The following is a 15,714-nucleotide window of genomic DNA, read 5'->3' on the forward strand; positions in this document are numbered from 1 at the left end:
TAAACTAAACTAAACTAAACACATGTTGCACTTTGTTTGGGCTCTGTTTTCGTTTGAACAGCATAGTGTTCCCCCATGGTGTCAAAGCCGCCCCTCACCTGTGGTTCCGTTGCTGACCTGAGCTCCTTGTATATAATTATCTCTGCCTACGCATAGCTCTAAGGAAACGTTCAACACAGGAGCATAAATCAGGCAGAAGCAGACTGGGAACTTATCAACAGCCAACAGCAAAATGTGGGGGCATTTTAACTATGGCTGCCCGGTACGTTTGTCTGCTCTACCAGACATTTTGGCAGATAAACAACCAGGCCCCTTTTCCATTATAAAACTCTTATTTGACTGGCAAAATGAGTCAAATTAAAAAATAAGTGAACTTTACGTGAATCCAGCAGCCACTGTGGACGAACAGGTTAGTTTTCTGCCCTGGGCAGAGAGAACTTGGGAGTCCCTCAGAAGTGCAGAGGAATGTAGAGACAAGTGTCGTCACTACCCTAACCTTGACACAGCTTAGTCTAATGTTTAACAAGCAGCTATTCATCAAACACACACACACCTTAACTAGCAGGCCATAAAATCTAGAGGGAGGAAGGGGGGGACGGGGAGAGAGAGAGAGAGAGAGAGAGAGAGAGAGAGAGAGAGAGAGAGAGAGAGAGAGAGAGAGAGAGAGAGAGAGAGAGAGAGACAGGCAGGCAGAGAGAAAGAGAGATATGTAGATGAAATCATCATTGTAATGTGGGAGTGAGAGAGAGACAACCGAATCAAGAGTTCTGGAAGAATAAGAAGAGTAAGAGTCAGATTGAGAAAGAGAGAGAAGAATAAGAAAAAATTAGAGGGAGGGGTTGCAGAAAAGGCAATGGAGGGAAAGGGGTAGAGGGAGAGAGAAATAGAGATCGAGAAAGAGAGAGAGCAGAAGATAGAGAGAGAGAGCGAGAGATAGAGAGGACTTTGCCCTGAAGCTAGGTAGTACAAGGAACTTCTACAGCGTTATGAGCAGTCAGTTAGAAACCAACTACTGTACACTACATACACAACTCAGCCTGGATGCAGAACTAGGACAGATAGAATGTACAGTAGACAACATGGGCTGGGATTTGCACTTTATTAATCCCAATAGGGAAATTCATTCTCGTTTGATGATCGAGGCACCTTTTATTTATTTTAAGTGAAGTTTGGTGAAAAAGCAAGTTATTTCACTATTAATCCCAATAGGGAAATTCATCTTGGTTTGATCATTTTTGTGTCAAATAAAAACAAAGCTTATTTGAATGATTTCCTTGGTGTTTCTAGTTTTTAAGAGAAAAACAATCGATTAAAATCGTAAATCGGATGTGCGGTGAAAAAAATCAGAGATTTTATTTTTAGGCCGTATCGCTAGAGCCATATCGCCAAGCCCTACAACATGCCCATTGAAGTCCACGTTCTTCTGCGGTACTGGTGTAGTGTAGTGGTGAAGAAGACCCACACACTTCTGTGGACCTGGGATTGAGAATGAGAACCTTCTCTCCAGTGTCTCCACTACTCCCGTCTCCCTCTCAGCATCCTACTGTCTCAATAAAGAACCATCTCTCCTGTGTCTCCTTCTCAGCCTTCCTACTGTCTCAATAAAGAACCATCTCTCCTGTGTCTCCTTCTCAGCCTTCCTACTGTCTCAATAAACAACCTTCTCTCCAGTGTCTCCTCTACTCTTGTCTCCCTCTCAGCATCCTACTGTCTCAATAAAGAACCTTCTCTCCAGTGTCTCCCTTACTGTCTCCCTCTCAACCTTCCTATTGTCTCAATAAAGAACATGTTCTCATGTGTCTCTCTAACTCTGTCTTCCTCTCAGCCTGCCTAGTGCCTAGTCTACTGTCTTAATGAAGAATGAATACCAAGGGGAGTTGAACTGAAAGCATGATAATGTTGGTGTGGAAATAACTGAACACAAAATTGAACTGAATGAGAAGGTCTGTCCAAACTTTTGACTGATACTGCATATATTATAATATATCTACAGTACACAGACATACTGATCACGGATGGATTATGTGCGGATGATCCTTTACGTCCAGGTCCTGACCATGTACATAAATGTTATATTGTGTTTGTACCATCTGTATTTGGCTGTTATGTCAATCATCAGTGCTGCCGGCTGTCCACATAGGAAACAGTGCATTGAAAACATAATCAGAATTCCTAAGGAATAGGGTTGGGTACCGTTCACATTTGAACCGGTACCTGTGAATCGATATCGGTACCCAACAGTACCTTTTTTCTGTACTTTAGTGTCTAAAAATGTAATCTACCTACCTCAGTTGTAAAAAATGTGTCCAAACTTCAAATGATTTATTATCATTATTATTTATTTAGAACAATTTGTTAATATATAATATTACAGCGAGCGTTGTCTGCATCTAGCTTTGTAAAGTGTAACCACACTTGCAACTGTTTTCGGCTTGCCATTGCCCTGACTGCTTTGTTGTTGTTGAATCAAGTCAAATCCTAGGTAAGTGTGTATTGTGCACGTGAAGGTGCGACACACTTCATAGGTTTTGTTTCACGGTAAACGAAATGTTGACGTCATCTGACTTTTTTGTGTGCATTACAGACAAGTGGCACCGGTGGATCTCACGTGAATCGGTACTCGGTAGTACCGATGTGATTCGGTACCCATCCCTACTAAGGAACCACCTTTGGTTTTGCAAACAACACTCCTATGCAGAGAGTTGCATAGCCTTTCCACTGTCAAACATCTCTGCCCAAAAGAGGAAGCAAACAAGCTGCTTATATATTGTATTATAGTCCTATCACTTATACTGATTATAGTGGGGTAGCAAACAGGTGTTCTTCAGGCGTCATGAATCAGAGAGGTTGAGTTTGTGCTGCAGCACAACACTGGCATGATGTCAGAGTCACACTATCAGCTGTTTACAACATGACTCAACCTCATATAGGCAGAGACCTTGTGACACACGGCTGCTCTTTATATCCACTCCAATTATACTGTGGTCCAAAGCGCCAACACTCGCCGTGAAAGAAAGAAAGAAATATTGAGGGTGTGTCATTCCTCCTAAGGTGTTAACAGGTTAGCTACACTGCCCATGTTAACAGGTTAGAGAAGCTACACTGCCCATGTTAACAGGTTAGAGAAGCTACACTGCCCATGTTAACAGGTTAGAGAAGCTACACTGCCCATGTTAACAGGTTAGAGAAGCTAGTGTCCATGTTAACAGGTTAGGGAAGCTACACTGCCCATGTTAACAGGTTAGGGAAGCTACACTGCCCATGTTAACAGGTTAGGGAAGCTACACTGCCCATGTTAACAGGTTAGAGAAGCTACAGTGTCCATGTTAACAAGTTAGAGAAGCTACACTGCCCAGTTAACAGGTTAGAGTTCACACTGCCCATGTTAACAAGTTAGAGAAGCTACACTGCCCAGTTAACAGGTTAGGGAAGCTACACTGTCCATGTTAACAGGTTAGGGAAGCTACACTGTCCATGTTAACAGGTTAGGGAAGCTACACTGCCCATGTTAACAGGTTAGAGTTCACACTGCCCATGTTAACAGGTTAGAGAAGCTACACTGCCCAGTTAACAGGTTAGAGTTCACACTGCCCATGTTAACAGGTTAGGGAAGCTACACTGCCCATGTTAACAGGTTAGAGAAGCTACACTGCCCATGTTAACAGGTCAGATTAGCTACACTGCCCATGTTAACAGGTTAGAGTTCACATTGCCCATGTTAACATGTTAGGGAAGCTACACTGCCCATGTTAACAGGTTAGAGATGGGCAATTCCATGTTATTTTAATAACATGATCATAACCAAACTAATTTCAAATGTATCATCAAGGTCTATATTTTGAAGTACAAAATAGATTTGATCGTAATATTTATGAGAATGCATGTTTTTTCACACTACAGGAGGAGGACACAATGATGTAAAACTTTATTTTTCGATTAACCTAATTGTATGACTTTCTGAATGGCCAGAATGGCAAATAAAATCAACAGATATGTTTCTAACCTCACCTTTGGTCATGAAGGGCTGTTGTATCAATATGTGAATCAATTATGTACTTTGTGTCTTTCCATTGGCAGGTGAAGCATGCTGTTATAATGCCCCTTTATGGGACAGCGAATGTAACATCCATAACGTTTTCCTGGAAAAGTTGTCATAAAACATGCATCTGGAATGCAATGTCAACCAAACTTCCTTAGCAAAGCTAACGTTTATAAAGATGACATATTAGCAACAATTAGTCATTCTGGTCTTATTTTTTGTATTCTTTACAAGTGTTATGGATGTTACCATTATAGATGTTACATTGCAAGTGACGGATGTTACATTGTGAATGTGTGTTGTTAAGTCCGATTATGACCCCTTTGTTTGAAGTATAATTTACACATTTTAGTTACACTTATTGAGATAAAGATGAGCCTGCAATAAGAAATGTTTTGACCTTTTGGATTTTGAGATAGGTGATAACAATACACAGTGTTATGGATGTTACGGAAATTGACAAGCTTTTCGGACTCACTGAACACATGATGAAAACTCTGTGAATATATTTTTCAAAGAATAACATTTTACATATGTTTACTATCACTTTGTAGGGAAGGGTTTGAGGTACCCAAAAAGCACATTCAGGAAAACCTGGCATTTCCTCTCAAGGAATGAATCACAAAAAAGTGCTGTTATGGATGTTACATTTTTGCGTTATGGATGTTACACGTCTGAAATAGACAAAAAAAACACTATCAAAAATGTGTGTCGTTAAGTCCGATTATGACCCCTTTGTTTGATTTAAATCAGAAGTATTTTATGACTCCTTGTTTGATTAAAATCCAACATATTCCGAAACACAACTTTTTGACACATTGTTGGTCTAGGCAGAGCAGTGTCCACGTTAGCCTTAGGGGTGGGAATCACCAGTTTCATCATGATACGATACGATATCGATTCTTTGGACAACGATACGATATTTGCCGATATCACAAAGTCTCTCACGATACAATACGATACGATTAGATTCAGGTGCCTGCGATCGATATGAGATGATATCATATGCCCATTTAACACAATCAGTTATGAGACTCGCCACAGGATTTTCAAAATAAGAGTATCGATATGAATCGATCTTATTACATCGCATCGATCCGATTCGATCGTTGATAATTACATCGATGTATCGATCTGGATCGATGTATCGTCCCACCCCTAGTTAGCCTACTGCTAATCGGCTGCTGTCGGCTATCTCCCCCTCGCGTCTGCTCAGCCTACATGTGTATTTGTTATTGTTTTACCGAGTATCGTGACAAGAAACCCACCCCAAAAAACACAGAAACCCCAAATGAAACCAAAAAGTAAATGAGTATTATTCCAGTATTATTCCAGGGACGACATTTCAAGACAGGCCCCAGGAATGAAGGATGCAGTGACCATAAGAGAAGGAGTCAAGCAGAGGGTTCAGAAACGCCACATGTCCATGTCCCTTATGGAGGCTTACCGCTGCACTTCCAACCAAAGAGGACAAGTCCTGGGTCAGTTTTGATCAGATTCGTGAACACCTCAATCCTCACATGGATAACAGAGCAGATACCATTTCTCTGAACCAGTCCAGGCAGAGTGAATTGGACTTGATTTTTTATAACTTTCTTTTTCATGGTGAGGTTGACATTTTCATGGAATTGCTCCAAAACTCATTTTCTGATTTAACCGATATTAATATAGCTGTTCTCTGTATAGAACACTTTTTATGTTAATCAAATAAAGAGCTATTTTCCAAAAACCTTTTGTAATTTATTTTCAGAATATTATTTTTTTGTGATTTTTTTTGATGTCACAGTATGATGTCATAATAGAACATTCTAGAACATGTCGCAGTATGATGTCATAATAGAACATTCTAGAACATTTGTGATGTCACAGTATGATGTCATAATCAAACATTCTAGAACATTTGTGATGTCACAGTATGATGTCATAATCGAACATTCTAGAACATTTGTGTTCTATATATATGGAGGGTTCCCCCTCTTGGGGGGGCCCTCCAAGAGAGGAGATGATGTTTGTATTGTGATTGTATGACAAGAGGAGCAGAGAAGAAGGAGACAGAGACGATAGAAATGTGTTTTGAAGATGAGAAGAAGAAGAAGAGGAGTGTAAACTTTCTCAAGTTTGGGCGAAGCAAGAATTGTGGAGGGCAGTAATACGCCACGATGCGTCTACACTGCCGGAAATTCAAATAATAAGAAGAAGAAGAAGAAGAAGGGTGGAAGAGGAAGAAAGTGAGGGACGATAGCTCAAGTGGGCCGGGAGGCGAGGGCGCTGGAAATGATGTGGCAAAAGAGGAAGTGATTCATATAGTGGTCAGGCTTGAGGGGGAGAGGGGAGAGGGGAAAGTAGGTAGGCTCGAGTTGCCCAAACTCATTGCCGAGCAATTAGGAGAGGTAAAGTATGCGAGAGTTTTGTGGGATGGGAATCTGGCCGTAGGGTGTGGTAGTGAGGGGCAGGTGGAGAGGGCTAGGAAGATGAAGAGCATTGGGGGGGGGGGGGGTATAAGTAAGGTGGCGAGAGTAGGGGAGAAGAGGGGGGGGGGATGTAAGGGGGTGATAGCTGGGGTACCGGTCGAGGTTACAGTAGAGCAGCTGGTGGAAAAGCTAAAGGAGGACGGGCGTAATGGCATAGTTAAGAGTGCAGAAAGGATGAAGAGGGGAGCAGAGAGGGCAGTGACGGAGATGGTAGTGATTAAGTTTGAGGGTGGGGTTGTTCCTAGGGAGGTGTTTGTAGGGCGTAGGATGTATAGGGTTAGGGAATTTGTTCAGAATCCTCTTAGGTGCTATAGGTGCCAGGAGTTTGGCCATATAGCTACCACGTGTAGGAAGGAGCAGAGGTGCGCTAGGTGTGGCGGGGAACATGACTATGGGAAGTGTGGAGAGGGAGTGAAGCCAATGTGCTGTAGTTGTGGTGGGGAGCATAGTGTAGCGTTTAGGGGGTGTGAGGTGATGAAGGAGGAGGTCGAGGTGATGAAGAAGGAGGTCGCGGTTCGGAGAGTGAGAAGGGAGGGTAAGTTGTCGTATGCTGAGGCGGTTAGCAGGGTAGGACAGGGCAGCCAAGAAAGGGTGCAGGGGGTTGGAGGAGGGCATGTGGCAGAGAGGGTAGAGCAGGAGGATAGAGAGAGGGTAAGGGAGGAGAAATTAGGTATTGTGGCCTTCGTGGCAGGGGTAGTTACTGGTATGGCAGAGGCTAAGGGTAGAACAGAGATGGTGAAGATGATTGTTAGGATAGCGGTTCAACATTTGGGAATGGAAGGTCTGGAATGGGAGGAGGTGGTTAGGGAATTGGGTGAGGGGGCTGAGAGGGACAAAGCAGCTCAGAATAAGATCGCAGGGGGCAAGGAGGGTCCCGCGGAGGGGGGCTCAGACAGTAAGTAGCAGCAGTAGCTGCACTCCAATGGACAAAGTAGGGGATGACGGGTTCCAGTAGACTGCGGGAAAAGAAGAAGAAGAAGAGCACATCAAAAGAATTGCGGAGGGCAGTTATACGCCACGATGCGTCTACACTGCCGGAAATTCAAATACGAAGAAGAAGAAGAAGCTCAGAATAAGATTGCAGGGGGCAAGGAGGGTCCCGCGGAGGGGGGCTCAGACAGTAAGTAGCAGCATTAGCTGCACTCCAATGGACAATGTAGGTGATGACGGGTTCCAGTAGACTGCGGGAAAAGAAGAAGAAGAAGAAGAAGAAGAAGAAGAAGAAGAAGAAGAAGAAGAAGAAGAAGAAGAAGAAGAAGAAGAAGAAGAAGAAGAAGAAGAAGAAGAAGAAGAAGAAGAAGAAGAAGAAGAAGAAGAAGAAGAAGAAGAAGAAGAAGAGCCCATCAAAAGAATTGCGGAGGGCAGTAATACGCCACGATGCGTCTACACTGCCGGAAATTCAAATAAGAAGAAGAAGCATTTCCTGGCATTTTTTCAGACTACAACATGAATCCAGACTGGTTTGACCCTCAAAATGGTCCACCAAAGTCAAACACATGTGGGTAAAGCCCTATTTTTGATAGTGTTTTTGTCTATTTCAGACGTGTAACATCCATACAGCCACGTTGGAACTTTAAATCGGTAGGGGGTGCTGGGGGGTCGCCAGATGATTTTTAAAAAAAAAACGTTTTTCTTTTTTTTTTGCGGTCAGGCCACTGAACTTAGAAGCAGGCCAGGCCAGTGTTTCTAGTTGCACCAGCGCAATAGTTAGATAACCTAGGTGGGGAACAACCAGGAGATCACTGCAACTCACACAAGTTGGAGAACTATCTCTCTCTCTCTTGCTCTCACACACACACAAAGGGAGCCGCATGTGATTGGTGGAGGTGGGATCCTTACGAAAAACTGCTAATCATTGACACATGCTAGCCTGTAATAATCGCCCCCAGAAAAATGTACTTTGCATTTGATGTATTGCAAATATATGCCATCACACACACTGGCATTTAAAGGGTTAGAATTATAAAATGAATATGTGGTGTTATGATCAGGGCTGAAGTTGAATAAAATATTGTATCAATTACAAAAAAATGAAAATCCATAAAAATCTGTGTTGTTGCTAATCATACATATGCTAGCCTGTTTTTTTAACAATAATTTGTGATGCCATCACAAACACTGGCATTTAAAGGGTACAAATACAAAAAAATCCTGCACCAGAATGCAGGAAATGAAGTCTTTGTAACAAAACAATTCCTGGTGGGGGACCCCCAGACCCCCTGCTTAAAAAGTGGCCGGACTGGGGCTATATTTCCTGGCCTGAATGATTTCCCCAGTCCGGCCCTGGTTAAAACTTAAAAGCCTCCAATGCTTATTAGTGTGTGTGCGTTTGAACGTTTGCATGTTTCAACCATACATTTCCATTTAAAAAAAATTATTTTTTTACCTCCTATAATAGTGGGGGTCGCGGCTCTCTGACACCGTTTTTTTTGGGTCGCGGCCTGAAAAGTTTGGGAACCCCTGGTCTAGCCTGTAACCCCCAGACATGTTGCTGGCCCTGTCAAAACAGTATCCTATCAGCCTCTCCATGGGCAGGTCGAGGCGTAAAAGTATTTTATACACAAAAACAGCGTCTCGGCTGTTGTGTCTGGGCCGGGCATTGTAAAAACCCCAAAAGAAGTTCTGAGCTTCCAAGTTGTCATCTGCGAACTGTATATTACACAAGAATTGTTCTTTTCCAGTGAGTGACATCAGTGGTTCCGTCAGCGCTCAAGCCAAAGAATGGGCTTTTGGATGCTTTGCCTCTAATTTGTCGCTGGATATCATGGGCAAACAGCTGTAAGATTTCGTTTTGGATGTTGTTGGACATCCAGTTGTCTCTCTTTTGGAGCCAATTCTTCAACTCGGGATCAGACTCGGTGCGCACTCTTTCCATCATGAGCTGCCATAACACCCCATCCCTATTTGCATCACCCCTCAGTGGAAGCCCCTGGTGCCCGAGGGGGGGTATAGGGGAACAGACTCAGTTAACTCTTCAATACCTGATGCTGAGGCTGAACCTGTAGTCTCTGTCTCTCTCTGACGTTTATCAGATTTAGTGGGACTGTCACTGGGACCGGCGGGACGTTTAGAAAATAAATCTGATATTTTTCTTTTCTGCGAGTGAGACATTCTGTGCTAGCAAAGTCTGACTACTAGCTCAAATCGACTGACTGCGCAAGCACTGTATCACAGTAGCTCAGTGGTTCGTGGCGCGTGGGAAGGGCGGGAGACGGGAGGTGAATACAATTAGTTGTTTCACCTGTCATTCAATCAGTCTGTGACAGTCTGTCATCACTCGAAAATCTACTCGGTTTTACACGTATGATTGTGTACATACAGTAGTGTAATGAATGAATGAAAACTTTATTTAACAGATTGGAGAATGGCTACAATACAGTACGGCTCAATACACACAATATTAAAATGGCGAAGTGCTTTGAGCAGGATAAACTTATAATATACAGTGTTACAGTTATACAGTTACAGTATATACAAATACTGTCATAAAAAAAATAATAATAATTATATATGCCGGTTAGTGTGGAGTCTGGACCGGCCCTAACTCCTCACAATATAAAGTCCTCTACATGCCTCTAGGTGGCAGTGTCTTCACTGTAGGGGTGAAGGGGCCAACTGGACCAGGGACCCAATTCTGACTTGTTGACTGAGCCACAAAAGACACAAGTCAGCCAGTAAGTGAGCATAGTAAGCCAGTTAGTCTAGTAATCAGGTTGTAAGTCTAGTAATCAGGTTGTAGGTCTTAAGCGTGTCAGTCAGCCAACCGGCGAGCCAGTAGGTTAGATGTGTGGCTGTGGTGATAAGATTTAGGCCTACTTTATGAAGTTAATGAGCATGTCTCTAGTAAGTACAATATTTAAAGGAATTTGTTTGTATTATTGCTGAAAGCGAGAGATAATAGAGGGAGAAAGACAGAGAAGAGAGAAGAGAAACAGAGAGAAGACAGACAGAGAATATACAAAGAGAGAGAGGATGAGAGACAGAGAGAGGAAGACAGATAGGATACAGAGACGGAGAGAGAAAGAGTCAAAGAGAAGATACAGAGAGGAAAGAGAGGAGAGAAAGAGGGAGAAGAGAGACAGAGAGAGAAGATACAGAGAGAGTGAATGAGACAGATAGAGAGAGAGACACAGAGAGAGAGAAAGAAGATATAGAGAGAGGAGAGAAAGAGACAGAGAGATGAGATACAGAGAGAAAGAGGGAGAAGAGACAGTTGAAGACGGGTGTAGAGGAATCATCTGTTCCTGCAGCAGGTTGATGGGAGTTTCAGTGCAGCTTGTAGAGTTTGCATCATCAGACAACTTAAACATATATCAGCCTCACATAACATCTGAAGTCCTGCTTCCTGCGGGGCCCAGCTTGTCTGTGGAGACGACGCTGCTGTTTGATTGATTGATTGAAAACTTTATTAACAGATTGCAGAATGGGTACAGTACAGCTCAATGTATACAATTGTTAAGGGGATGCAGACCAGAGAAAAACTTCCGTCTTGTTTACATCAGGGTCCCCCATTTTCAATTCATCATAACATAATATGACATGTACACGACATACAGATAGACAGTACTGCTACATCTATACATTTATGACATACCAGATTTGTAAATACAGTACTGTGCATCAAATAGGCCTAACTTAAGCATCAAAGCATTGTGAGTGAGTGAGTGAGTGAGTGAGTGAGTGAGTGAGTGAGTGAGTGAGTGAGTGAGTGAGTGAGTGAGTGAGTGAGTGAGTGAGTGAGTGAGTGACGTATGCATCAGCGAGAAAAGAAAAGATGTCTAATACATAGGCTCAGGGACCGAAACTAGAGCCCGCCGAGCGCTCAGTTTTTACGTTTGGCGCCTCCCACTGAGAGGTCTGACCGCCGTGTGGCGGGCAATCAAATAGTCATGTGAAAACCGAAAATCATGATCCAATTCTTTAGCAGAGTTCTCACTCGCTGTCTCAGCACAGACATGCAGCGCACCGCGCACTGCTGCTGCTCCTACCCCTCCCCACCTGTTTCTGTATGCCTGCATGTAAACAGAGGCTATTGCCTCCGACAGTCTCCGTGACGTTAGTCTAGTCAGTGTGGGACCTTCGTGAGATAACGTTAGCTACCGTTACAAAATGACCCAGTCAACTATTCACTTAGTTTAATACATGAGGCATTGTGTAACGTTATCCAGCCGGCTAGCTACGGATAGCTCCCGACATCAACAAATCCTCCAGCAATAGTCCAGTGCATAATACCTCCGTTGGCTAGGTAGCTCACTAGTCACTACGAAATGTTGCAGTAAACTAAATAGTTCACTGAGGCGTTGTCCCAACGCCATCCAGCAGTAGCTACAGATAGCTCCTGACATCAATGTCCTACAACAACATGCGTATTCGAGTCCCTGGCTTACATCGCATGAGTGAGGGCTGCTGAATAGGGTCCAGCTGTAGCTCAGGAGAATCCTTTTGCATGCTGAATGTAGCGTTTAGGGTCCAGCTGCAGCGCCGGAGAATCCTTGCTGGAGCTGGAGGCCACTCGAGTATACACACAGACAGTGGAGCTGTTTGCAGACAGCGAGGTGGCGATGTCTCGCAGATAACACAATCACAAATATGATTATATAATATATATATTTTATTAAAAAAAATTTATTATATAAAATAATAATTAAAAAAAAATGTATCAAAAAAAAGTTGGCAGGTAAGAAATATGCTTGGCGGGTAGATTCTTCCCATCTACCCGCCACTGGCCGGTGAGTCAAAAAGTTAATTTCGCTCCCTGCATAGGCTTGATGATGTTCAGTTTGTAAGAAATCTATGTGCGGTTGGCCACAGCAAATAGGCAGAGTCTATGAATGGGGAAAAACAGTGCATCTTCAAAAAGTTGACTAAAGCTACCGGGGATCAATTGACAACACTGCAACAATAGGCAGTAGACTGGCTGCTGTATCACCTGGCGATGCTCTCATCAGCAACACAGAGGAGCTACATGTAGCCTGGGGGAAGGGAGGGGAAGGGTTTCATGTTCTGCATCATGTCACACTTTTCACAGCTGCCCGTCCCGTCTTGCATCAGATGCTATAATGTCACACATAACCTCTCTATGCTCTCAGATCTCACAAACACAACGCTACTACAGTTCAGCACAGTAATCAGGTTTCACGGTAGAACAATCATTCATTCGTTCATTGAACAACCAGTCAGTCAGTCAGTCAGTCATTTCACCAGTCAGCCGTATTCATGTAGTCAGCCACTCAGCTACTCAGCCATTCATTCATTCTTAAGTTACCCAGCCATTCAGCCTCCCACTCATTACTTAAGCCAGCCAACCATTCTGCCAGGAGGTCAGAAGAACCACAGGACCAGCAAACTCATCATGACTCTCAATGGTGATTCAGCAGCATATGACAGGCTTAGTAGGTTACTGCCTGCTGCAGAATATTAATTTAACCCAAAAAGCACCACTGAAAGTAGGGATGCACCGATCCGATATGTCATCCCGGTATGACTAAAATAGCTGGATCGGGTATCGGGGGGGGGGGTCGGATTTATTTTATATATATTTTTTTATTATATAATAATAATAATAATAATAATAATAATAATAATAATAATAATAATAATAATAATAATAATAATAATAATAATAATAATAATAATAATAATAATAATAATAATAATAATAATAATAATAATAATAATAATAATAATAATAATAATAATAATAATAAAAATGTATACATATGTGTTAATTTGTTACATGTTGTTTGTTTCACTAAATTAGTAAAGTAATGTTTTAAGTCAAGCCTGATGTTGCCTTGCACAAACGAATGATGCCAGTCTCTTACACACAGTGAAGCCCACAGTTTATTAATTGAACAATGGATCGGTACTCGGTATCAGCCGATACCCAAAGCCCAGGTATCGGTATCGGGACTGAAAAAGTCGGATCGGTGCATCCCTAACTGAAAGGAGACGACAACGGTTGCTATGTATCCCACAGTCCTTAGCATTTATGAGGAAGCACTCCTTTACAGGGAACCAGAATCACAGCTAGGATGAATGGGAGTAAATTTGACAGACACGGAAAATCTGTAAAAAGAAATGTAAAAAAAAAGAAAGAAAAAACAGTTAACAGCTAGTAGACAAACAGGCCCATGAAACTAGCTTGCTACCATTCACTTAATTTCAGTTGTTCAAAAACATCGACAACCACAGTGACACTTGCTTAACAGTTTGAGTGCCAGCCACAGTAGCGGCTGCTGGTTCTCTCTCCACTAGGGGCGCTATACCAAAACATTTTGCAAACATGTACAGTACCACGCAACCGACTCATGGCAAGACGTGAGCGATTCGACTCACGCTCACGGCAATGAATCGGCTCTTATGAACGAGTCGCTCAGCTGTTACTACAACAACACACAACCAGTCAAATAAAGTATAGTCTAATTCACAACTTGAAACACAATATATAAATAGAAAAGTTAGAAACAAAACTCGCTCCCTCTCTCCTTCTCTCTCTCTCACACACAGCGCGACGTGGAATCGATTCGTTACACAATCAGACCTATTATATACCAAGAATAACTTCAGTATGAGTACAGGGCTGTACACATATTTTGCATATTGTTAAACGAGCCAAGGCTAGCTATTAAACTATCGATATGAATCGAAAATCTGGGACCCTGATGTAAACAAGACAAACGTCGTTCTCTGGTCTGCATCCCCTTAACAATTGTGTGTATTGAGCCGTACTGTATTGTACCCATTCTGCAATCTGTTAAGAAAGTTTTCATTCATTCAAACATAGACGATATTGAACAAGCCATAATCCACGTATTTTCAATCCAAAAGAAAGAGAGAGAGAGAGAGAGAGAGAGAGAGAGAGAGAGAGAGAGAGAGAGAGAGAGAGAGAGAGAGAGAGAGAGAGAGAGAGAGCGAGAGAGAGCGAGAGAGAGCGAGAGAGAGAGAGACTCACTGTTTAGTTGACACGTCCAGGGCAGGAGGGCTTGCCTTGATAAAGTGTATAATCCACTGTTGATGTATTCCAGACCACTGTCCACTGTGTCCAGACTGCATCCGCCATATAGCTTGTTAGCCAAGTGTTAGCTTGTTAGCAGTTAGCACCACACAACACAAGTACTTCATTCCTTTGTCCATTTCCGCGTCGAACAGACTGCAAACTACCTGGCGTTCTATCGCCATGCTCTAAGACAAACTCTAACCTTAACTAACTTTGAAAGAGTGCCTAAGCTTAACAGTCTAAAGAACTTGCAGTCACGGCACGCTCTAAGACAAACAGCTGCATCTCACAACAACACAACTATCTCTACCACCAACGGACCAACCTAGGAATAAGCTAGAATTGGAACATTAGAAATTGGATTCGGCCAATCAGAGATCGTCTCTGTGAAATTCTGCTACGGAAAAAAATACTGGCGTCGGCCAATCAGAGAGCGTCTCCGCGAAATGCGGCTACAGAAATTCTTGACGCTACTGGCTAGACCGCTTCAAATCGCGCCCGGATTCCAACATAATAGTCATATTTCAACGCACAACGCGTTACGCACTGATTGGCTGCGACGGATACAGCGATCAAACCGTGACGCGCACTCAGAGCGCTATCGCGTCTAGCCCGGGCAGAGAAATACAAAAAAATAATAAAAAAAAAGAAAAGTTAGTCACTTCCTGTTCAAGAAAACGAGTATTTTTTTTTTTTATATAATAACGTTATATTGTGCATTGGAAACACAAACATACTTAAAATGAGTAAATATTATTAATTTTAAACATGTTTATATTATTTATAGGGCTATAAAACAAAAAACTAAAAACTTATTTTTCTTGTTCTCTCATATAACCAGGGTAGGGCCTGAGGGGGGGCGGCGCCCGAGCGCCCCTAGTGGCGAGCCGCCACTGGCCAGCCATTAACATGGGAAACATGGTTAAATGCCAGCACCCACTTCAATGATAGCGTTATGATCGCATAATCTCCGTCTTAAATTATGGCTATGTGTCTAATCTGCCTGTCGCTTATCAATGACTTGTTTGCAGTCAACATTGTCGAAACGGATATTTTTCTTTTTTAATCGGTTCATTTTCGTTTTATAGCATTTTGAAAAGCCCTCGTTTTTCAGGAAAATATATAAGATTCCGTGATAAAAGGCATTTACTGGAATATTCTAGCATACACAAAAACGTTGTCATTTTTCGGCCCATTTATGAATC

At 42.5% G+C, this 15,714-nt stretch overlaps 1 protein-coding gene across 1 annotated transcript in view; it reads right to left on the reverse strand.

Moving 5' to 3' along the window:
• The window catches only part of ipmkb (inositol polyphosphate multikinase b), a 55,586-nt gene that overhangs the window by 29,890 nt on the left and 9,982 nt on the right, over positions 1–15,714 (reverse strand). The window lies entirely within an intron of this gene.

This window comes from Notolepis coatsorum, assembly GCF_963971535.1.
Source record: "Notolepis coatsorum genome assembly, chromosome: 10".
NCBI classification, from domain to species: domain Eukaryota; kingdom Metazoa; phylum Chordata; class Actinopteri; order Aulopiformes; family Paralepididae; genus Notolepis; species Notolepis coatsorum.